This window comes from Cannabis sativa, chromosome 7 (assembly GCF_029168945.1).
Source record: "Cannabis sativa cultivar Pink pepper isolate KNU-18-1 chromosome 7, ASM2916894v1, whole genome shotgun sequence".
NCBI lineage: Eukaryota > Viridiplantae > Streptophyta > Magnoliopsida > Rosales > Cannabaceae > Cannabis > Cannabis sativa.
In genome coordinates this window covers 37,891,179-37,914,435 of record NC_083607.1, presented here as the reverse complement: position 1 = coordinate 37,914,435, position 23,257 = coordinate 37,891,179, and the positions used below count along the sequence as shown (strand labels likewise).

Sequence of the window (23,257 nt, the reverse complement as noted above, 5' to 3'; positions counted from 1 at the left end):
GCAGAAGTGCTTCTAGATCTCATGGAAAAAGGCAGAATTTAGAACAACACTTTCCATCTCTTGCTTTCATAGAAAAAAAATTTAGTAGATGAAATCCTGAAACCATTACCGCATGCCAAAATTTGATTTGGAAGAGCAAGCCAGAGAAAAGAAGCGTTGAGATAATATACTTTCATCCGAATCTCATCTACTGAAAAAGGGGGCCCTCTTGACTAGAAAGGATTTTTAGGCAGAATTGGCATAATTATTACCGTGAGGATTGAGCTTCCAAAAAAGAAATTCTTCCAGCGAAAAAAGAAAAAAAAGTATTCTTAAGCCAAATGCTCTTGGATGGGCGGTTGAATAGGGAGAGAAATCTTTTTTTCTCCTTCATATTGAATGTAGTCTATCACTTTGAGGTCATGAGAACCTTGTGAATTGATATAAATTATGGCATGCATTTCTGAGGAGAGTGGCACGGCCAAACATCATCCCAGAAGCGAATCAGCTTACCATTGCCCAACCAAAGTCTAGCCCAAGTCCTGCCTGAAAATCTCTTTGTACCAAATAATACCAATACCTTTCTAGATGCAGGATATTTTAGAGGTGGGTTGGTCAATCCATTTTTGTCATTGGAGAGGTACTTAGCAGCCAAATATGAGCACCATGGCTTTTCTTTTCCTTTGGAAATCTCCATAGCCACTTCATAAGAAGGGTTGGCTTGGTTGAAGTCCACCTCCTTCGTTAAGGTGATTGAAAAAAGAAAGACCACAATTTTTTTTTTCATTTTTTGTATAGGATGTTAGTAAAGATGAACATGACGAGGTCTTACTGTATTACTTTTTTTTAGTTTTTTTTGGAAAATTCAAATTCAAATCTATGTCATTCTTGTGGCAATTTCCTCTTCAAATCACATCAAGATGCACTTTGAAGGAGTGGGGAAGGCTACCCTGGGAATTCGGATTATGGTGGGGTCATAAGAGATGGCAATGGTGCTGTCATGTGGAATTGAACAGGTCTCCTCTAGGGATCAAAGATGCAACCTTTGCAGAAGCAAAAACTCTCCTGCATGGCCTTTTGTCCAAACTATTGATTCTTTTCAAGTCATCATATCAAACAAAAAGGGGATCTCTTAACATGATTAGATGGGCGAATGGTAAGAATCAAGAACCTTGGCGCGCTTTATTCTGAGAAAACATTTCTCAATATATGTTGAGTTAAAATTCATCATGTGAAGAGGGAAGCGACTCATTTAGCTGACCGTCAGGCTAACTTGGGGTTAGGCTGCAGTCTTGTAGTTAGTTGATGGGAGGTCTTCCATTCTAGTCCAGAAGAGATTTGAATTTCACTCTTTCCACCACAACTCATCTCTCTGTGGGACTTGTTCCCTCTTCAACTCAGTGCTTTATAGATAGGAATTTTTATTGAGAATGTAGTCCCACCTTACCTTTCAAAAAAAAGTTGCCGAGCCGAAGGAACTCTCACAAATAGAATTTGAGTCCCACAGAGAAAAGCTAGTTGGATAAACAAGACAGGGATCGCCCGCTCGACAATGCTACATTGGGGAGGAGACAAAACACTTTAGGATAACAATTGAAACTCATATTCAAAAGCTTTTTCGATATATGAAGAAGATTACTATGGAAGAGTTGGTGAACATTATTCTGACTCATAGCTCTAAGATGACTAGCATGAATAAGCCAGCTTCAACACCACCTAGACTCAACATCATATACAGACTTGCACCGACCTCAACATAAAAGGAGGAACATGGTCTGTCTATTCGTACGCATTGGCTTAACTCACTCCTAAGCTCCCTAGACACTGCAAAGAAGACATAATGAAAATTGCCTGGTAAGGGCTGTACAAGGGAACGAGAAAGAAGTTTAAGAAGAAAGAGTTTAAGAATGCGCTTAGTTAACAAACATCGAGTTTGGAGTCGGGGCAGCATGGATACGAGACTATTGAAGTGAAGTTTGGAATCATTGTGGTTTTCTTTCTTCAGATTACCCTATTGGAGAATCGCCAAGGCCTTTCAGCGATTCGACGTGCCCCCCTAAGCTAGACGCTTCACCTACCTGACCTCAAAGAGAATAGAATGAGTCGCCCTAGCCCTAGTCTTACTCTTAGTAAGAATTGCTCTGTAGGATAGTAGGGCGAATGAATTGCATTAGTGCGATTTGGCTAGCTGAATCGCCCTTAATATATATTTATATACCAGGTCAACTGACGCCAGCATCACCACTCACTACGGAAACGAAATTTCCTTAGTCATTTTTCTGTGAAACAAAGCCAAGCCTAAAGCAGATGGACAAGAGAGCAAGGGAAAGACAAACTCTGGCTCTTTCATTTGCCAATGGTCCCCATCGGGCGACTGTCCAAAGCGAGAGAAGCTGAGTGCCTTAGTTGCCGAAGGAGCAAAGGAAGTGGAATCTGACTCTGAGAGCCCAACACGAGTCAATCCTTTACAATTGTTGAATGCCATCCATACAGAGTCCTCTCGTCTTGTACATTAAGGTTTTTCTTAATGAGAATGATGTGTTGGCTATGGTTGACACATGTGCCATGCACAATTTTGTGGCTGAACGGATGGTGCAGACCCGGCGGGTAAGAATCCAAGAAGATTAAGGATGTCAATTCGGCAGCCCAACTAGTGTTGGGTATGGCCTATGGTGTGCACATGAGCATTGGTTCTTGGAGCGGACAATTGAATCTAATGGTAGTGCCGTTAGATGATTTCGATGTCATATTGGGCAATGACTTCTTTGTGGCTGCAAAGTGGCGTTGATGCCGCACCTTGGTTGGATGTTGATCGCGAATGAGAGGCAACTTGTGCCTGAATGCAGCCTACCAGACAAAGGCAGGAAAGCAAAGGCATGGGATGCTATCTGCTATACAAGTGGGCAATGGTTTGAAGAAGGGTGCTGTTACTTACCTATCGGCTTTTATCGAGGTCTTGAAGAGCCACAAGGTGGAAATTCTGGACAAAGTGGCTGAGATTCTCAAAGAGTTTCCAGATGTAATGCCATCAGAACTCCAAAAGAACCTTCCCCCTAGACGGGCCAATGATCACAAGATTGATATAGTCCCTGGTGCCAAGCCCCCTGCACGTGCACCAACTCGGATGTCGCCCTTGGAACTGGCAGAACTTAGGAAGCAGATGACAGAGTTGCTGGATGTAGGCTTTATCCAGCCTTCCAAAGCACCCTATGGGGCCCCTGTGCTGTTCCATAAGAAGCAAGATGGCTCTTTGCGCATGTGTGTGGACTATCGTGCACTGAACAAAGTGACAGTGAAGAACAAGTATCCTGCTCCTTTGGTGGCAGATTTCTTCGACCGATTGTCCAAAGCCTCTTTCTTCCCAAAGCTGGACCTTCATTCGGGCTATTGGAAAGTCAGAATTGCAGAAGGAGATGAGCCTAAAACCACTTACTTCTATTACCAGATATGGCTTTACGAGTTCCTTGTCATGCCATTTGGGCTTACAAATGACCCGGCTACCTTTTGTAATTTGATGAAAGATGTCTTTTATAACAACTAACTATATTGATCGCTTTCTTGTTGTCTATCTTGATGACATTTTTGTCCATAGTGAGTCCCTAGAGGATCACTTGTCCCACCTTAGAAGTGCCCGGGCATGCCACAATGAAAGCATCCCTGCCCCTTGCACTCTCCCCGATGGTGCCTCTTGCAGCTAGGGCACTCGGGGTAGGAGAAGCGAGTCTCATTACCACCAGGACGACTCCTCTCGTTCGGTTCCCCCGAACCTCTTGTTCGACTCGAGCCGCCGAAGCGTGGGTGCCCTCTTCCTCTCGATCAATGGCCGAACCACTACTCCCCGCTAAATCCCGATGCAGAGGGGTAGGAGCTCCGCCACCAACCGAGTACCGGGCCGAATCTGACATACACCCCACTGCGCCCTCAGCTCGCAGTGCCTTCTCCACCATCTGCGCGTAGGTGGTGCTGTCGTCAGTGGTAATCATCAGGTCATGCCTGATCTTGGGATTCAACCCGTCCAGATACTTCTCCTTCCTGCTGAAGTCGGTCGGCACAATTCCCGAGGCTAACCTCGCCAACCGGTCAAACTGAGTAGTATACTCAGTGACACTCATGTTCTCCCGCTGGGTCAGGTGAACGAATTCCTTTCTCTTGGCGCTTCTGACCGCCTCATTATAGTACTTCGCGTTGAAGAGTTCCTGGAACCTTTCCCAGGTCATGGTGGTGACGTCATGGATCTGAGACACCATGTCCCACCATACCAGGGCGTCCTCCTGGAACTGAAATGTGGCGCACACCACTCTGTCGTTGCCGGTGACACCCATGAAGTTCAAGATTCTGGTGATCACCGTAAGCCACTGCTCGGCTTTCGACACATCTGGACCTCCCAGGAACACCGGAGGTGCTTGCTTCCGGAACCGCTCATACAACGGTTCCAATCTATGGGCCGCCACCACTAACTCGGCCTGGGCAGCAGGGGCAAAGGTGTGCCGCCGGAACTACCGGCACCGGAACCGCAGGAGCACCCCGCTCGTCTCAACCTCTCGAATCTCGAGGTCTTGCTCTTCGATCCCGGCTTGCATCTCCGCAAACCGTAACTCCCGGGCCGGGGCTCCCCGATCGGCCGGGGAGCCCGGGCAGCCCGTGGTGGGTTCTCATCACCCCGACCACGAGCCCTGCCTCGGGGACCTCTGCCTCGGCCCCTAGCAGGTGGGGGAAACTGAGCTCCCTGTCCCTGATTCGACCCTACGGAGTTGCCCTGACTCCTCGTGGTCCGCCTGGCGTCCATCTAGTTCGAACCGCCTGCGAAACCAAGAGTTGGCATATCAGGTCGTATTCAGGGCGAGCTTACTAATGCCGCTTAATTTGGAAATTAGAAATGAAACATGCGCCTATTCTACTATCAGGCTACTAACATGCTTCCTAACATACTTTTCTTTTCCATAACTGAATAAAATAATCTACTAAAGCAATAAAGGCTTACTGAACCGTGAACCGAGCTAACTGCTGATGATGATTGTACATGTCGTGACGATCTTCGGAAGACAACCTGGCGGCTCTGATACCAAATTGTAACACCCTAACTATCTTAGGCGTATTACGTGATTTTTTAAACGTATCGTGTGTACTCGTTGCTAATCAACGAGGTTTATGGAAAAACGTGATTAATTAAAATTTTGCTTTTTCATTGAACTTATAAACCATTTTACAAAAAGTCTCGGGATCCCGATTTATAAAAATATTTACAAACGTTTTTACTGTTCAACTTTTACATCAAAATAAAGTCGTCTAACGACAAGCTTACAAAATCTCGCCCGTGTCGTCCCGAGGATCGTACGCTCCAGCCTAACCGCCCCGACATGTACAATCTCATAAGCTCGCTCACGGTCCATCAAGAATCGCCTTGCCTTTACCTACACATGAACGTAAACCGTGAGTCGACGTACTCGCAAGAAAAGCATACTAATATCATACATAAAACCGACCGCCGTGTCCAACACGATACCGAGTCCCGCCATCGCCATGTCCAACATGGTACCGAGCACTACCGCCATGTCCAACATGGTACCGAGTTTTGAACGTTCGTGGACCCGTACTATTGACAAGTATCCTCCCGATCGGCCGAACCGGTCATACTCCGCCGCTGGTCATACTCCGGCTCGTACCGACGGGATAGGTCAATAAGATCGAACCACCAACCGGTGTCGACTGATCGGCCGAACCTGGCCATACTCCGCCGTCGGTCATACTCCACTCGTACCGACGTGACAGGGGTTGGGTGGTTCGAAGCCTAAATACATATCTAATGTAATCTAATGTGCTTCCTACATGCACGCTAAACATGTAATCTACATATGCATACCGTTATACTAATCTTACCCGGATTCCGATTTCAGGTGTGCGGTCCAACCCGACCGGAACCGAAGCCGAACGGCGGACATCGGCTCCTAAACCATAAAAATCACAACGCTATAAGCGACACGCTAAATCACTTCCCGGGGACTAAAACTTGAAACTAAAAGTTTCCCTATCGATAAAAAGCATGGCAATACCCCTAAAGACCCAAAAACGAGGAAAACTAGGGTTCTGAAAAATCCCCAACCTACAGATCGGGTTGCCCAACCGAATTCCGGCTCGGGAAAATTCAGGACCCCATCCGAATTCCGGATGCTCAACCGAATTCGGTTCCTCGCAAAGAACCTAAAAATCACATATCTTGACCAATTCGAACCCAATTGATCCCAAACTTTCCAGACCTCCTCCATAGGTCCCAAATAACAATTCTAGAGCATCAAACCTACCCAGAAACCCCACATGCAAAATTCACCATTGAAGACCAAGCTTTGAGTTCAAGAACTCAAACTTGGTTAAATCCACTATCATGCACCCTAGCCTAGTTAATTCTACTTAACTAAGCATATAATCACCTCTGAAAACATACAGAAACACCCAAAGAACTTCACAAAGAACATATTCACATATTTTCCTTCAAAAATCATACTTTTTCACATAAAAACTAAGAGCTTGAACAATCCTAACTAACAAGCATTCAAACAACTCAATCATCATCAAAATAATCATGCTTTGAACCCTAGAAAAATAACAAAATCACAAAGAAAGCAACAAATACTAAAAACTCATGCATGCATCATCATTTTTCACATAGTTTTTCAAGAAATTAAAGGAGGAGAGACATGAACCAACCTAGCTTGAGATGAACCCTAAGAGATGATGAACCACTAGCCAAAATCCAAGGAGAAAAGTCCCCTCCTTGCTGCTCAAGGTTTGGCCGAAAGAGAGAGAGAGAGTTGTGTGTGTGAGTTTTTGAAATTTTCCTTTAAATTGACTAAGTGTTGAAATAGTGAGGAAAAGGGAATATAAGCCATATAACACATTTTATTTTCAGCCAACAAATAAATAAAATAAACACTTAACATTTATTTTCCATTTCATAAATCACATAAGACAAAAATACTAATGGGGCAAAAAGACCATTTTGCCCCTCCACCATAAAATTATGAAAATCATACTAAAGGGGTATTTTTGGGACATTCTAAATTCCCGGCCATTCCCGACATTCCCAATGTCTAAACCCGTCCCCAAAATACTAACATACTAAGTTGTGATTTCTACTGAGCCAAACGCCGAGTTCCAAAATATCGGACACCGGAAATGCGAAATATAAAAACTGCTGAAGACATAATTATGCATATCTGAATTCCATAAATATCCATGATAAATTATTTAAATAGCTATAAATAATTTCCTGATTAACATAAATAACTGCAAATTTCCAAATTAACTAAGCGGGCTTTACAACTATCCCCCCCTTAAAAGGATTTCGTCCCCGAAATCTAACCTGAATAACTCTGGATATTGAGCTCGCATATCTGATTCTAGCTCCTGTGTGGCTTCTTCCACCTTACTGTTTCTCCAGAGAACCTTGAACAACGCTATGGTCTTATTCCGAAGGACTTTATCCTTTCTATCCAGGATCTGCACTGGCTGTTCCTCATAAGACATATCCGATCGGCCGAAGGCTCTCATAACTGAGTATATGAGAGGGGTCTGAAACGTATTTTCTCAACATTGAGACATGAAATACGTTGTGCACTGCTGATAAAGCTGGAGGCAATGCTAACCGATATGCCACTTGACCTATCTTCTCGAGAATCTCGAATGGTCCTGTAAATCTAGGGCATAACTTGCCTCTTTTCCCGAAACGTTTAATCCCCTTCATCGGAGATACTCGCAAAAACACATGGTCCCCTACTCGGAACTCAACATCTCTACGTTTCGGATCTGCGTAACTCTTTCCGTCCGCTTCCGTGAGGCAAGCATTCTAGCTTTAATCTTCTCTATTGCCTCGTTGGTCCGCTGAACTGATTCCGGACCTAGGTATTTCCTCTCCCCTGTCTCATCCCAGTGGATAGGGGATCTACACTTTCTACCGTACAACAGTTCGTAGGGTGCCATCCCTATCGTACTCTGGTAACTGTTGTTGTACGAGAACTCTATCAATGGTAGATATTTACTCCATGAACCCTCAAAGTCCATAACACAGGCTCTCAGCATATCCTCCAATATCTGAATTGTCCTTTCGGACTGACCATCTGTCTGAGGATGAAATGCTGTACTGAATTTTAGCTTCGTACCCATTGCCCGTTGCAAACTCTGCCAAAATTTGGAGGTGAATTTCGGATCCATGTCCGAAACAATAGACTTCGGTACCCCGTGAAGTCTCACTATTTCCCTGACGTACAGTTCTGCCAACTGATCCACTGAAAATGTTGTTCTGACCGGCAGAAAATGAGCAGATTTCGTAAATCGGTCCACCACTACCCAGATGGAATCATGCATACCCGTGGTCCTAGGTAACCCGACCACAAAATCCATAGTAATATCCTCCCATTTCCATTCTGGTAGGGTTAGAGGCTGCAACAACCCTGCTGGTCTCTGATGTTCAGCCTTGATCTGCTGACAAGTGAGGCATCTCGATACGAATTCTACCAAATTCTTCTTCATACCGCTCCACCAGAAGTACGGTTTCAAATCTTGGTACATCTTGGTGGTGCCGGGATGCAGAGAATACGGGGTAGAATGAGCCTCCTCAAAGATCTCGTTTCTCAAGTCCACGCTGTTCGGGACACAAACCCTGGCTTTATACAAAAGCATCCCACTATCTGACACTGAAAAGTCTTTGGCTTGACCAGCCAATACCTCATCTCGGATCTTCACTAACTCCGGATCTGTTGTCTGAGCAACTTTTATTCTTTCTAACAGATCAGATTGCAGCGTTAAGTTGTGAAGCTGACCTACCACAAACTCAATGCTGGATCTAACCATATCCTCAGCTAGCTGAGGTGAGATCTGAACCATGCTAGCTACTTGCCCGGGACCCTTTCTGCTCAGGGCATCGGCCACTACATTGGCTTTCCCGGGATGGTAAAGGATCTCACAATCGTAGTCCTTCACTAATTCCAACCAACGCCTTTGTCTCATGTTCAAATCTTTCTGAGTAAAGAAATACTTGAGACTTTTATGGTCGGTATAGATCTCGCACTTCTCACCATACAAGTAATGCCGCCAAATCTTCAGTGCAAAAACCACTGCGGCCAATTCTAAGTCATGAGTCGGGTATCGCTGTTCATAATCCTTTAACTGACGGGAGGCATAAGCGATAACCCGATCGGCTTGCATCAATACGCACCCCAAACCCTGTTTGGATGCGTCACAATAGACCACGAACTTCTCCTCGTCCGAAGGCAAAGCTAGTACGGAGCAAGAATCAATCTCTCGTTTCGGCTCTCTTGAAAACTAGCTTCGCATTTATCCGACTCGTATAAATCGCCGATTCTTCTTTGTAAGCTCGGTTAGGGGCATTGAAATTTTGGAGAACCCTCCACGAACCTACGGTAATACCCGGCCTAATCCCAAGAAGCTTCGATCTCCGTCACTGTCTTCGGTCTCGGCCAATCCCTGACGGATTCAATCTTCCCGGATCCACCTTGATCCCATCTTTACTCACAATGTGCCCTAGGAAGGACACCCGAGACAAATCCGTAACTCACATTTCTTGAACTTGGCGTAGAGTCTATGTTCTCGAAGTCGTTGCAGTACCATCTGGAGGTGTAACTCATGCTCCTCTTCTGACTGAGAGTACACGAGGATGTCGTCGATAAACACAATCACACAGATATCGAGGAAATCCTTGAATACCCTATTCATCAGGTCCATGAATGCTGCAGGAGCATTGGTTAGTCCGAATGACATAACCAGGAACTCGTAGTGTCCATACCTAGTGCGGAAAGCCGTCTTTGGAATGTCCTCCTCTCGGATCCTCAACTGATGATAACCCGAACGGAGATCAATCTTAGAAAAGACCGTCTTCCCCTGAAGCTGATCGAACAAGTCATCGATCCTAGGTAATGGATATTTATTCTTCACCGTCAGCTTGTTCAACTCTCTGTAGTCGATGCACATCCTCATAGATCCATCCTTCTTCTTCACGAACAAAACCGGGGCTCCCCAAGGTGACACACTGGGCCGAATGAACCCTATGTCAAGCAACCCCTGGAGCTGAATCTTTAACTCCTTAAGTTCAGCTGGAGCCATCCTATACGGGGCTTTAGAAACCGGATCCACCCCTGGTGCCAAGTCAATCACAAAGTCAATCTCCCGATGAGGTGGTAACCCTGGAAGTTCTTCGGGAAAAACGTCCAAAAATTCCCGAACCACATTGATGTCCTCTGGCCGAATGGTGTCTGGCCGAGTGGTGTCCACCACCACGGCCAGAAACCCTAAGCACCCACCGTGCAATAATTCTCTCGCTGACATAGCCGAGATCACCGGGATCCGAGATCCCTGAACCGAACCCACAAATACGAACGGTTCATCACTTTCCGGTTGGAAGACCACCATCTTCCTCTTGCAATCAACGCTCGCCGAATATTTAGATAGGAAATCCATTCCTAAAATAATATCAAATTCGACTAAGCTCATCTCTATCAGATCAGCGCTTAATTCTCTACCATCTATCCTGATCGGCATAGACCTAATCCACCTGTTGGAGATAACCAATTCTCCGCCAGGTAACAGAGTTCCAAACCCTGACTCATATCTATCAAAGGGTCTACCCAACTTACTAAAGACTCTGGCCGCCACATAAGAACGTGTAGCCCCAGAATCAAACAAAGACCGAATAAAACGAGTCGTTAATAAGAATCTGACCTGTAACAACTGATGGGCTGGCATCTGCATCAGCCTGCGTGATGGCGAATACCCTGGCTGGAGTGGGTATCGCTGGAGCTCTCTGCCTCCGGCCGAGCCGGGGACATTCCCTCTGAAGTGCCCGGGCATGCCACAATGAAAGCATCCCCGCCCTTGCACTCTCCCCGATGGTGCCTCTTGCGCCTAGGGCACTCGGGGTAGGAGAAGCGAGTCTCATTACCACCAGACGACTCCCTCTATTCCGGTTCCCCCGAACCTCTTGTTCGACTCGAGCCGCCGAAGCGATGGGTGCCCTCTTCCTGCGATCAATGGCCGAACCACTACTCCCCGCTAAATCCCGATGCAGAGGGGTAGGAGCTCCGCCACCAACCGAGTACCGGGCCGAATCCGACATACACCCCACCGCGCCCTCGCCCGCAAAGGCCTTCTCCACCATCCGCGCGTAGGTGGTGCCGTCGTCGTCGATGGTAATCATCAGGTCATGCCTGATCTTGGGATTCAACCCGTCCAGATACTTCTCCTTCCTGCTGAAGTCGGTCGGCACAATTCCCGAGGCTAACCTCGCCAACCGGTCAAACTGAGTAGTATACTCAGTGACACTCATGTTCTCCCGCTGGGTCAGGTGAACGAATTCCTTTCTCTTGGCGCTTCTGACCGCCTCATTATAGTACTTCGCGTTGAAGAGTTCCTGGAACCTTTCCCAGGTCATGGTGGTGACGTCATGGATCTGAGACACCATGTCCCACCATACCAGGGCGTCCTCCTGGAACTGAAATGTGGCGCACACCACTCTGTCGTTGCCGGTGACACCCATGAAGTTCAAGATTCTGGTGATCACCGTAAGCCACTGCTCGGCTTTCGACACATCTGGACCTCCCAGGAACACCGGAGGTGCTTGCTTCCGGAACCGCTCATACAACGGTTCCAATCTATGGGCCGCCACCACTAACTCGGCCTGGGCAGCAGGGGCAGGTGCCGCTGGAACTACTGGCACTGGAACTGCAGGAGCACCCTGTTGTCTCAACCTCTGAATCTCGAGGTCTTGCTCTTCGATCCTGGCTTGCATCTCCGCAAACCGTAACTCCCAGTTCGGGGCTCCCTGATCGGCTGGGGGAGCCTGGGCAGCCTGTGGTGGGTTCTCATCACCCCGACCACGAGCCCTGCCTCGGGGACCTCTGCCTCGGCCCCTAGCAGGTGGGGGAAACTGAGCTCCCTGTCCCTGATTCGACCCTACGGAGTTGCCCTGACTCCTCGTGGTCCGCCTGGCGTCCATCTAGTTCGAACCGCCTGCGAAACCAAGAGTTGGCATATCAGGTCGTATTCAGGGCGAGCTTACTAATGCCGCTTAATTTGGAAATTAGAAATGAAACATGCGCCTATTCTACTATCAGGCTACTAACATGCTTCCTAACATACTTTTCTTTTCCATAACTGAATAAAATAATCTACTAAAGCAATAAAGGCTTACTGAACCGTGAACCGAGCTAACTGCTGATGATGATTGTACATGTCGTGACGATCTTCGGAAGACAACCTGGCGGCTCTGATACCAAATTGTAACACCCTAACTATCTTAGGCGTATTACGTGATTTTTTAAACGTACTGTGCAGCTCGTTGCTAATCAACGAGGTTTATGGAAAAACGTGATTAATTAAAATTTTGCTTTTTCATTGAACTTATAAACCATTTTACAAAAAGTCTCGGGATCCCGATTTATAAAAATATTTACAAACGTTTTTACTGTTCAACTTTTACATCAAAATAAAGTCGTCTAACGACAGTTACAAAATCTCAGCCGTGCTGTCCCGAGGATCGTACGCTCCAGGCCTAACCGCCCCGACATGTACAATCTCATAAGCTCGCTCACGGTCCATCAGCAACTGCCTTGCCTTTACCTACACATGAACGTAAACTGTGAGTCGACAGACTCAGTAAGAAAAGCATACTAATATCATACATAAAACTGACTGCCGTGTCCAACACGATACTGAGTCCCGCTACTGCCATGTCCAACATGGTACCGAGCACTACTGCCATGTCCAACATGGTACTGAGTTTTGAACGTTCAGGGGACGGTACTATTGACAAGTATCCTCCTGATCGGTCGAACCGGTCATACTCCGGCTGCTGGTCATACTCCACTCGTACCGACGGATAGGTCAATAGCACCGAACCACCAACCGGTTGTCACTGATCGGCCGAACCTGGCCATACTCCGCCGTCGGTCATACTCCACCGTACCGACGTGACGGGGTTGGGTGGTTCGAAGCCTAAATACATATCTAATGTAATCTAACAGGCTTCCTACATGCACGCTAAACATGTAATCTACATATGCATACTGTTATACTAATCTTACTCCGGATTCCGATTTCGTGTGTGCCGTCAACCCGACCGGAACCGAAGCCGAATCTACGGACATCGGCTCCTAAACCATAAAAATCACAACGCTATAAGCGACACGCTAAATCACTTCCCGGGGACTAAAACTTGAAACTAAAAGTTTCCCTATCGATAAAAAGCATGGCAATACCCCTAAAGACCCAAAAACGAGGAAAACTAGGGTTCTGAAAAATCCCCAACCGGCAGATCGTTGCCCAACCGAATTCCGGCTCGGGAAAATTCAGGACCCCATCCGGAATTCCGGATGCTCAACCGGAATTCCGGTTCCTCGCAGGCAGCAACCTAAAAATCACATATCTTGACCAATTCGAACCCAATTGATCCCAAACTTTCCAGACCTCCTCCATAGGTCCCAAATAACAATTCTAGAGCATCAAACCTACCCAGAAACCCCACATGCAAAATTCACCATTGAAGACCAAGCTTTGAGTTCAAGAACTCAAACTTGGTTAAATCCACTATCATGCACCCTAGCCTAGTTAATTCTACTTAACTAAGCATATAATCACCTCTGAAAACATACAGAAACACCCAGCAACTTCACAGCAACATATTCACATATTTTCCTTCAAAAATCATACTTTTTCACATAAAAACTAAGAGCTTGAACAATCCTAACTAACAAGCATTCAAACAACTCAATCATCATCAAAATAATCATGCTTTGAACCCTAGAAAAATAACAAAATCACAGCAGCAACAAATACTAAAAACTCATGCATGCATCATCATTTTTCACATAGTTTTTCAAGAAATTAAAGGAGGAGAGACATGAACCAACCTAGCTTGAGATGAACCCTAAGAGATGATGAACCACTAGCCAAAATCCAAGGAGAAAAGTCCCCTCCTTGCTGCTCAAGGTTTGGCCGAAAGAGAGAGAGAGAGTTGTGTGTGTGAGTTTTTGAAATTTTCCTTTAAATTGACTAAGTGTTGAAATAGTGAGGAAAAGGGAATATAAGCCATATAACACATTTTATTTTCAGCCAACAAATAAATAAAATAAACACTTAACATTTATTTTCCATTTCATAAATCACATAAGACAAAAATACTAATGGGGCAAAAAGACCATTTTGCCCCTCCACCATAAAATTATGAAAATCATACTAAAGGGGTATTTTTGGGACATTCTAAATTCCCGGCCATTCCCGACATTCCCAATGTCTAAACCCGTCCCCAAAATACTAACATACTAAGTTGTGATTTCTACTGAGCCAAACGCCGAGTTCCAAAATACCGGACACCGGAAATGCGAAATATAAAAACTGCTGAAGACATAATTATGCATATCTGAATTCCATAAATATCCATGATAAATTATTTAAATAGCTATAAATAATTTCCTGATTAACTTAAATAACTGCAAATTTCCAAATTAACTAAGCGGGCTTTACAATAGGCGTATTACGTGATTTTTAAACATACTGTGCAGCTCGATGCTAATCACCGAGGTTTATGGAAATCGTGATTAATTAAAATTTTTGCTTTTTAATTAAACTTATAAAATATTTCATACAAAATATTGTGGGATCCCATTTAAAAAAAAGCTTTACAAAAGTTTACTGTTTAATACAAAATACTTGTCGCCTAGCGACTAATTACAAAAGCACTGTTGTCCCGAGGATCGTACGCTCCAGGCCTAACCGCCCCGACATGTACAATCTTCACCGGCTCGCTCTCACGGTTCCTCAGCCTTGCCCTTGCCCTTACCTACACATAAACATAGCACTGTGAGTCGACAAACTCAGTAAGAAAAGCATAATCATAATCATACATAAATTCCAAGTTATGATCAGACGCCCATACCCCTGACCATAACCCTAACTGTCGTGTCCCACACGATACTGAGTCCCGAACGTTCATAAGACGGTACTATTGACAAGTAACAGCCTATACTCGGTTCACTGGTCATACTCCAGCTGCTAGTCATACTCTAGCCTAACCGATGTGCAACAGTATCAGCCTATACTCGGTTCACTGGTCATACTCCAGCGACTAGTCATACTCTAGCCTAACCGATGTGATATGTTTGGATGGTACAAAGCCAATATACATATCTAATGTAATCTAACAGGCTTCCTAACATGCACGCTAAACATGTAATATATATGCATACTGTTATACTAATCTTACCTCAATTCCGAATTCAGGTGTGCCGGTCAACCTGACTGGAACGAACTGCACGGCGGTTTACATGCTCCTAAACCATAACAATCACAACACTATTAAGTGATATGCTAAATCACTTCCCGAGGACTTAAACTAGAAACTAAAAGTTTCCCTATCGATAAAAAGCATGACAATACCCCAAATAACATAAAAACGAGAAAATCTAGGGTATCTGAAAATCCCCCAACTGGTAGACCGGTTCTACAACCAGAATTCCGGTTCTGGGAATTCCTGAACCCCATCCGAAATTCCGGATGCACAACCGGAATTCTGATTCCTCGCAGGAAACTTTCAAAAATTCATAACTTGCTCAAATCAAATCCAGACCACACCAAAACTTCCAGACCTGTTCTAAATACCCCAAAGAACAAAACCAAAGCATCAAAACAGCCCAGAACACACAGATACTAAAAATGCCATGTGAGCTCCAAGCTTTGAGTTTCAAACTCAAACTTGGCTAAAGCTCACCTACAAGCATCAAAACCTAAATAAAACTACATAATCATGCAAAATAACACTGCAGAAACCATTCTCAAACTCATGCAACAAACACAGCAACCAATTTCAAAATTTCTCTTTGAAAACTATAATTTTGAGCCAAAACTTCCAAGCTTGAATCAAAGCAACTAACATACATTAAACTAGCTCTATTCTACTCAATCAATCAAGAATAAACTTCTGCATACAACATATAAACACAACAGCAACAAGCAACACAAAACTAGCATGCAACACTCATCTTTTTCATCAAAATTTCAAGAAACTAAAAGAGCAAGATCAAGAAACTTTACCAACAATTAGAGATCACAAAACTTGCTAAAATGAGCTTGAATCACTAAGAAAAGGTCCACTTCCTTGCTGCTCAAGGAGGGCCGAACAAGAGAGAAAGAGAGAGCTTTGAGAAAATTTTTGTTTTTCTTTTAACTTTTCTAATTTTGAAATAAAGGAAATCATGCCAACTCAACCCTATATTCAGCTAACAATTATCAATTAAAACCATATAATTTCACCACATAAAGTCCACTAAAGGACAAACTATCATTGGGGTCATTTTGCCCCTCCACACTAAAATGACATAAAGGGCACTAAAGGGGTATTTTGGGAAATTCTAAATTCCCGACCAATCCCGACATTCCCAATGTCTAAATAACCGTCCCCTAATACTAACATACTAAGTTGTGATTTTACTGAGCCAAACACCGAGTTCCATGTTGCCGGGCACCGAAAATGCAAAATTATGAAATTCACTAAATGACATAAAATGCATTTCAGAATTCAATAATAACAGCATAAAAAATTATTTAAATATCTATAAATAATTTTCCACAATTAAACATAATTAACTGATAATTTCCAAATTAAACTAAGCGGTCTTTACACACTAAGTCAAGGAAGGGCCACCAATTACTGAGCTGGTCAAGCTTACCCCGCCCTTTGACTAGTACTGCCTATATGCAATTTAAATTTATGTAACAAAGGAAGATACCTAGATATTTTCTTAGTTGGGTGCCTCTCTTGGTCGGTTAATATGGATAGATTTATGTCAGGCCGTAGACAGATAGAAAAATACGTAATTCCACATCTGAAAAAAGAGGAACACTTATACTACGACTATAGGTAAGTGTTTTTGCTCGAGTAGAGGGAGTGAGGTGAGCCAATAGTTTTTAGTTATTCGCCGGCTCGGCGGCTCAAGCGAAAAGGTAAGAAATAGATCTACAAGTTCAGGAAGTTTTGTCCTGTCTGGGCAAAGGGAGAATTAGCTTTTTGAGTCAAAAGAGTTCCAAGCGGTCGAATTGAATTGGTTGCATCCATCTTCCCGCTTAGTGAATCTTTAAGGGGCGTAATTAATCCAATCTCTCAATCGGTTGGTCAAATGCATTGACATTTGCGCATTCGATTTCTTCTTTTCCAAAAAGTGGGAAAAAATTCCCTTGCCTTGCTGCTGAGTATGCCCTAGTTTTTTTTCTTCTTGAGGAGTGGCTAGCTTATTTCTTCATCTACCATTGGAATTGAAAGTTGCGGAATCACCCATGATGGCTGTTTCAATTCTTGATTCAATTGAACGGCCCGGCCGAGCTCTTCAATTGCTTCAAGCGCGTTTCGTTCTTCAATCTCTCAGAAAGAAGAAGAGGTCCCCGGTTGATCCGTGTGTTTAACATTTTTTAGTGTTCCTTCTTCTCCTCTGCTTTTGCTCTAGCCTAGTTGTAGGAGCTCAGGTCAGGCCCTTGATTCTTGCCACTCATGCCTTGCCTTTTGCTTGCTTAATTTAGCTAATCCGCTAATCGTGAATCCCTTGTTCGCTTTGTTCCAGTTCATCTTTCTTCTGTTGTTAAGCGAGGGAAATCCATAGGTTAATTAATAGCTTTCTCTATTTTTTTGTAAATAATAAATATGTGTCCCTCCCCTCTTATCTGTTGAGTTCATCTCGTAAAGGGGGCTATAGGTCAATAGTATGGGCATTTCTCCAACGTTGAGGGAGGGCGTGTTAAAGCCATCACATAAGGGCTCCCGTAGTTGCTCCAACAAGGATTGATAATAAGCATCAATCCGGCCTTCTGCGGAGATAAAAGGAAGAATATATTTGAAATATTCTCTTTATTTCCATCTCAAGCTCGGTCATTGGTTGTTCTCCTCAATCGATTAGACTATGGCGAATCACTTGTGTATTGGTCTTTGGGAAAGTATAAGACGCTATTGCTCGCAACTGGTCGGTCCCACAAAGAAATCCACTCTAGTTGCTTCTTCTGTCTGGTCAGAAACTGGTATTTAGTTTATGGGGTAAGGGTCGGCAGCAAGCATAGGAGCTAAGGTCGAAAGAGGGGTGGAGTGAAAGTCGGCAACAGCTAATTGGATCAGGTGATTCTTGTTGTCGGGCGTAGGGTACTCTTTCGAGTTTCAGAGGTGAATCCTCATATGAAAGATTTCCTTCCCCGGAGAAAGCCCCCCTTGGTGGCCTCGAGAAAGAAAAAAAAGGAAAAAAAGAAACATCAGCTCAAAGCAAACTACGACTCAAAAGAAAGAGAAAGAAGATGCTTCTAACTCATAAGCTACTAGCCCGAAAGCCTTACCAACTACGTCTACGTTACTTACTAGCTAGCCTAACAAGAGAAGTACTGGCCAATGGAAGTACTTACTTAGCCTACCGAGCCTATCAATAAAGGAGAAGTGGACAGAGAGCCGGCTAAGCCATATTTACCGAGTAGAATGAATGTATGTAGATTGGACGGCAGATCAGGGCATTAAGATTTTAGGACTCCTACAACTTCAATCTTGGAGAAAGCTGAGTGGGCTAGGATCGGTGGATCGAGTAATGGCTGGCTCGGTGCTCCCCCCAATTCATTTTGTTCTGAAGGGATTTCTAGAGCTGGGGGAACGCTCGAACTTGATGTGCCAGAAGCTCCTTGCGGGGAACATCATATTTGCGATGGGGGGTATGACTTCGGCATTAATGAGCGCTGGAAGGAGCAAACCTACCGCGATGACCACCCCCTCAAAAACAAAGCCACTCTCGTTGCAAATTGACCCCCTACTTTCCCAAGTATGAATTGAAAATAGGGAATCCTAATTGTTGACAAAGAAGATACAGAAACAAAAGCATAGTCCCAAGGAAATCAGAGTCTCAGATCTGTTTCAAAATGGCTTTCCATTGAGAGGAGAGTAAGACACGACTCGACAGCGAGACACGAGGAATTTCTGTAGGTTTGACGGGATAGAAAGTATCTTATGGATCATGGAAACTTTCTTCTTATTCTTCTCCTCCTGATCGAAGGATATGCTATCTTTAACTCTACTCTAGTGAACAGCCAGAGTTACCTCACGAATTGGATTTGAACCAATATCAAGCCACTTTCCTTTTAGTGGATCGTGAGTCAAGTAAGAGACCACCCATCGACTTTTCTTCCCTTCAGGAAGAGAAACGAAGGAAGGCACGAGCCTTATTGAATGAATAAGGAGAGCCCTATTGATGACCAAACCACTCTTATACTACTCCTTACCTCACCCCCTTGTCACTTAAAGGGAGAAGTCGCTGAAGCGAGTCTAAAGGCCAAAGAGTGCTCTTTGAACGCTACTACGCATCCTTACTAATAGTAGTATAGTGTAAGTTAGGTTTGGGTATAGCAGGACTTGAACCTACGACCATTAGGTTAAAAGCCCAATGCTCTACCAACTGAGCTATACACCCCCAAAAAGAGTCGTAAATAAGGATTGGTGGGAAAAGAGGGCAGCCCATCTTCTTCTCATCATATTAAAGGGGTTGGGCTCTGTATGAGGCTCGTACTGCATAGCAAGCGAAGAAAACTACAGGGTGCGCGTTAGCTAGGCCATTTTCTTGTAGGAGTGCTAATGCGCCCCTTATTGAAAACCCAAGGAAAGCCTTGATCGATATGAGAAAGATGCGCTCAAGCACCCAACCTAGGTTAGGGGCTTGGGCTCGAAAGCCGGCCTTACTCAACAACTTTATTAGGTTGGGTGCTTGTTTCCACTCATTGAAGATTCTATCTACAAGAGAAGGTCGACGGGGATACTAAAGTAGCTCTCACTGACACCATCTACGAGAAGGTGAGGTCGTCTTTCTTTCCCCATACAGTTCGCCTTAAAGCCTTAAAGACAGAGAAGGGGAGGAGCAATTATCTATGTAATTACGGTCTTTGTTGGTCGTTGTTACGGTCGTCTCTTTGTCCAATTCTGTCTTACCAAACAAGACTGACTTCTGACCAACCCGCGAAGGGTTGTGAAGTTGGACCAGGTACGAAGAATGAATCTATATCTATGTACAAAAGGGCCGGCGACCGCTCAACTGTTCGAGCGCAATACAGTGGTGGTTGGTTTCGATTCGACAAGGGTAGCATGCCTGGTCGAAGGTCCAGTACAGTAGGTAGCAGGCGTGTTCGTTTTTGCTCCCGAGCAAGAACAAGAAATAGGCGATGCACCTTCCTTGCTGCTACGTACGTTGACCTTGACTTGACAGATTCATCCAATTGAACCCACACTTAAAGGAGGACCACAAGCCCAGGGCTCGACGAAACAGAAAGTATCAACATTAAGAAACTTCTTGGGGTTAGCAGTGCAAGAAGGAGCGGGGCATTCATTTCTTCATTCATATTCATAGCTTAGTCTACTAGAAGAGGGACCGGCCTCATCGTTGTAATTAGAGGGCATCGTTGATGAGTTCGCCTATGCTCTATTGTTTTACCAAACCTACGATGGTTTTGTCAACGAACGCGTCCCGGGTTGGATTGACTAACCTAACCCTTAAGGGGGCCTTGCCATAGTTGGGTTCTCTGCTTTAGTATGATTGACGAAGGCTAGGCTAGATTTGGTAATACCCAAAACAAATGAAAAGAGATTAGGGTCGATAGTTGGCAAGGAACTAGATCCCCCCCTAAAAGGGGCAGCTGCAGTCGAACTCTAATTCTGGAAATAAGTCGGGGCCCTTTTACCAAGTCTGGCAGATAGAAGATGATAGAGGGCCAACTATTATTGCGTTGGACAAGACGATGCCGTTTCACTTCGAGTTCCTTCCTTCATAGTCAAATCTGATGATACGCTTAGGCGATGTTACCTACAAAATAAAAGGCTTGCTAGGTGATCGAAATCGCTCAGGTCAGTGAGGACTCACTCACCTACTCCTTATCTATCTAATAATTTCTTCTATCTTCTTACTGAATTCAAAAGGCGACCCGCCGCGCTGGGATATAAGATACAACTGTTGTACTACTTGACTGGTAAGAAAAAGCTTACGTAAAAACTGGAAGACTCTTGTATGGACGGTAACCCTCTCTTCCGCTACTGGTGGACTGTTGCACAGAAAGGCCGACAGAAGCAACGTTTCTTAGCGCGCTTTTCAAGCACTTATCTTCTGCTCGCGGCGGGCGGCAAGGCCATAAAGTAAGTTTAGTTGGAAGCCTAAGCCAAGAAGGTACGAACGAAGTGACGTGCCCCTTTAGAGATAGGGGTAGGTTAGTGGCTTTCTTGTGGTCGTAATTGCGAACATCTCTCCTTTTCTCTTAGCGTGCATAGTTTGCTTGCATGCCCCTTTAGGCACATCTCTCTTTCTTAGTTTCACGCTGGCCTAATGAAAGTCAGTCTTTTAGTAAGCATATATAAACAGCTATTTAATGTATAAGCAATTCTTTAGTGGCCGCACCGAAAGGTACGTACGGTGGAGGTTTGTTGAAGATGATGTTACGCGGCGTTCAGAACTAGCCTTGAAGTGAATGAATTAGAAAGAACGAAGAAGTAAGGAAATGAGACGACTCTTTCTTGAACTATATCATAAACAGATCTTCCCCTCCACACCAATCACGAATTTTTCTCCATTCCTCTCGTATATCGTCGTAACGCCTTTAATGCTAGGTTTTGAAAAAGACTTTTCATGTCATTCCCATTTAGGTCCGATTCGGATCCCTCTGTTGTTTCCTTTTCCTCCTGCACCTTTTCCTCAAAATGAGAAAGAAGATGGTACACTCGAATTGTATTATATAAGTGCTTATTGCTTGCCAAAGATCCTACTTCTACAATTGGGAGGTCACCGGGTTATTAAAATAAGTCGTGTTTTCTGTGGTTTTCCCATGTTACAACTTTTGTACCAATTCAGTCGATCCAGAATGGATCGGTTAAACATTTTATTAGGGAGCCTGGTCTTGACTCTTCTGTGTGGTATTCATTCTCGTTTGGCTCTTGCAATCACATCCAGCTGTGGTTGTAACAGCTCATAAAATCCAACCACTTTACCTACTTCATTGCCACCAACCCTTTCTTGTACCTCTATTGGAACAGAAAGGTTTCATGTTCTTTCATCGATTGGTTATTCCTCTCCGTTCGTATCTCTTTTTCCAATTTCGGTCTCGATTAGTTTACAAGATTGAATGGCCAATTCTCCTCTGGACCCTCGATTCGATTGTTTTCTAAGAATGTTGAGCCGGGTATGTAAGCCATGTTTCTGGGAGGAACTTAAAAAAAAGAAGAGCTTTAGGTTTTTTGCATCCTGCTTTGGTCTTGCTGCTATTTATTTTAGAATCCATTTTTTATTTATTATATTATTTAAGAGAGAATCTCTTTTTTTTTTTATTTAGAAGAAAGACTATATATATGTCCAATCTCTAGTGGTGGTTGGTTCCACAGCATGCTCCTCGCTGCCCTATGGAGTAATACGGAGGGCAAGACTCTCTTTCTCAAAGGCTCTGTTCATGCGAGCCCCCAAAAAGTCACTAGTTTTCCACTATCTCTCATCTAGCATCTCAGTGCAGTCCTACAGCTCATAGCCTACTTACCACAATAAAAAGATTGTAGGTAGGCCCTAATATTCGAAGCGCTTCCAGAAGGCATTGCTTCCTTCACCAATCATAACAGCCGGTAAGATGGGCTTCTACAGATCTAATTCATTACATACCTTGGCAAAGAAACCACGACAGATCTGTGATTATCTCATGGGGGAGGTGTCAAGCTTGATTGGTCTCCCTTTCTCTTTTGTTATGATGGAAACTATTGCAAAGATGAAATCTTGCTCCCACTATTCAAAAGGAAGACCGAGAAGACGAATGAATCCAAACCAGGGCCCTGGAAAGCTGTCTCTAGAGAGAAATTCTTTCTCCATTGTACTTTTTTTTACAAGGAAATAAAAGCAAATGCCGCTCTATTCTCAAGGGCCCCCATCCAGATCTGCTTTATATCTCGGTAGTCTGGTATGTGTAAGTTATACCAGCCTTACAACTAGAAACAAAGACACAGGGAACGGGTTACCTACTCTCTTAACGGTCAAAGTGAATCCTTTCATTCCGAATTAAAGAATTCAGAATGAATCAAATCTCCCCAAGTAGGATTCGAACCTATGACCAATCGGTTAACAGCCGACCCCTCTACCACTGAGCTACTGAGGAACAATAGGAGGTTAGATCTCATAAAGTTCAATTCCCATTCTCATCACATGACCCATATGAGCTCGAAGTTTCCTTTCTAACTCTCGGAACTTCTTCT

At 44.2% G+C, this 23,257-nt stretch overlaps 2 non-coding genes across 2 annotated transcripts; both read right to left on the bottom strand.

The window, feature by feature from the left end:
• Positions 1-19,390: 19,390 nt before the first annotated feature.
• On the bottom strand, positions 19,391-19,463 carry TRNAK-UUU (transfer RNA lysine (anticodon UUU)). The gene has a single exon. It is a non-coding gene; the product is annotated as a tRNA-Lys (tRNA).
• A 3,625-nt stretch (positions 19,464-23,088) lies between these two features.
• TRNAN-GUU (transfer RNA asparagine (anticodon GUU)) lies at positions 23,089-23,160 on the bottom strand. Its single transcript has one exon. It is a non-coding gene; the product is annotated as a tRNA-Asn (tRNA).
• Positions 23,161-23,257: the final 97 nt, after the last annotated feature.